Below are 2,544 nucleotides of genomic sequence, written 5' to 3'. Positions count from 1 at the left end.
TGGAGAGTTATGATCTGATTTCTTGGAACATTTGAGGAAATAAAATTGAAACTGCATGCTTTTATGATTTTGAAATGAAATAAATAGAAGCTTGAGCTATGCAGGACCATCTCCTGTACAACAAACTGGTAGTCATCTCCTTCTTTATGCTACATCTACATCCTGGGAGTTTTCCAAATCCTTAGAGTTGGACTCCAACAATTGATTTTCTCAAAGAATCAACTCTTTGTTTCATTGATTCTTTGTATTGTTCTCTTTGACTCTATTTTATTTATTTCAGCCTTGAGTGTGATTATTTCCTGACATCTACTCCTTTTGTGTGTGATTTTTGTTTTGTGCTAAAGCTTTCAGATGTGCTATTAAGTTGCTAGCATGAGATCAAGCCAGGTTTTTTGTTTGAGCTTTGTATTTGTTTATTGTTTTAGCTTTGTATTTGTTTATTGTTTTTTAATGTAGGCACTTAGTGAACTTGCCTTTTAGAACTGCTTTCATTGTGTCCCATAAGTTTGGGTATGATGTATATTCTTTTTCATTGAATTCTACAAAGTCTTTAATTTTTGTCTTGATACATTTTTCATTTGGTAGAGAGCTCAGTTTTCACGAATTGGTAAGTTTTCTGTTGTTTCTGTTGTTGTTGATATCCAGCTTTGATCTGTGGTGGTCAGATAGGATCCAGGGGGTTATTTCAATTTTCTTGTACTGTTGAGACATGCTTTTTGTCTGGGTATATGGTCAGTTTTGAAGAAAATTCTATGAAGTGAAGAGAAGATATACTCTTTTGTGTTCGGGCAAATGTTTTGTAAATATGTTAGGTCCATTTGGTTTATAATGTCTTCATTCTAGCATTTCTCTGTTTAGTTTTTGTCTAGACGACCTACTGGTGAGAGTAGGCTACTGATGTCTCCCACTATCATTGTGTGTCAATATGTAATTTAAGCCATAGTATTATCTCTTTAACAAATTTGGATGCCCATGTTTTGGGAGCGTTAGTGTTAAACATTGCAATACCATCTTGGTGGATTTTACCTTTGATGAGTACATAGTGTCCTTCCCTATCTCTTCTGATTAGTTTTGGTTTGAAGTCTATTTTATTAGATATTAAAATGGTTACATCAGCTTTTTTTCTTCTTACCTTTTGCTTGCAATATCTTTTTCCACCCCTCAAAGATAATGTCTATCTTTGAAGTTGAGATGTGTTTCCTGAATAAAGCAAAAAGATGGATTCTATTTCACATAGTTTGTTAGTCTGTGTCTTTTTATTGAGTAATTAAGACCAATAATATTGAGAGATACCAATGACCAATGATTGTTGATTCTTGTTATTTTGTTGTTGGTATTGGTGATGGTGCATATGTGTATATGGGTGTGTTGGAGTGTGGGGGTGTGGGGTCTTTCCCTTCCTTTGACTTTTGTTAGTGTTTCCATGGGTGTTGTTAGCCTCCTCAATGTGGAGCTTTCCTTCTAGCATCCTCTGTAGGTCTGAATTTGTAATAAATACTGCTTAAACTTGATTTCATCATAAAATATCTTATTTTTTCCCTCCATGGCAATTGAAAGTTTTGCTAGGTATAATAATCAGGGTGTTGTCTGTGTTCTCTTAGAGCCTGCAGCATATCTGTCCTGGATCTTCTGGCTTTTAGAATCTCCACTGAGAAGTCAGATATAATTCTTATAGGTCTCCCCTTATATATTAGTTTATCTTTTCCCTTGTAGCTTTTAATATTCTATGTTCTGTACATTTAATGTTTTGATTATTATATGATGAGCGAATTTTCTTTTCTGATCCAATCTATTTGGTGTTCTGTATGCTTCTTGTACCTTTATAGGCATCTCCTTCTTTAGATTAAGAAAATTTTATATGATTTCATTGAGAATATTTTCTGGGCCTTTGAGCTAGGTTTCCTCCCTTCCTGTATTCCTATTATTCTTAGGTTTGGTTTTTTCAGAGTGTTCCAGATTCCCTGGATGTTTTTGTGTCAGAAAATTTTTAGATTTATCCTTTTCTTTGATTTATATGTCCATATTTTTTAATCATATCTTCAACACCTATATTCTTCTATCCCCTGTTTTCTGTTGGTCAAACTTCCCTATGTAGTTCCTGTTCAAAATTCCCTTTTCATTTCCAGGATTCCCTCAGTTTGGGTTTTCTCCATTGATTCTTCCATCTTCAGGTATTGAACAGTTTTATTCATTTACTTGCCTCTTCATTTGTTTTCCTGGATTTCTTGAAGAGATTTACTCATTTCCTTACACTGTTTCTTTGTGTTTTCCTGGATTTATTCATTTACTCTTTAAGTCACTGTACCATTTTCAAACAGGCTATTTTAAGGTCTTTTTCTTGGGCTTTAGTTATATTGGAATATTCAGTCTCTGTGTGGTCAGTTTGCTGATTTCCAAGAGAGACATCTTGTTCTGAATGTTATTGTGTTTTTATGCTTTCATCTAGGCATCCGGGATTGGGATGATTATAGGTCTCGGTGATGATACCTGTTTTTGTCTCTATTGGATAAGTGTTTTGTCCCTTGGTTTCTGCTTCCTCCCTGG

Source organism: Mastomys coucha, unplaced genomic scaffold (genome assembly GCF_008632895.1).
Source record: "Mastomys coucha isolate ucsf_1 unplaced genomic scaffold, UCSF_Mcou_1 pScaffold7, whole genome shotgun sequence".
NCBI classification, from domain to species: Eukaryota; Metazoa; Chordata; class Mammalia; order Rodentia; family Muridae; genus Mastomys; species Mastomys coucha.
This window is presented reverse-complemented; position numbering follows the sequence as displayed.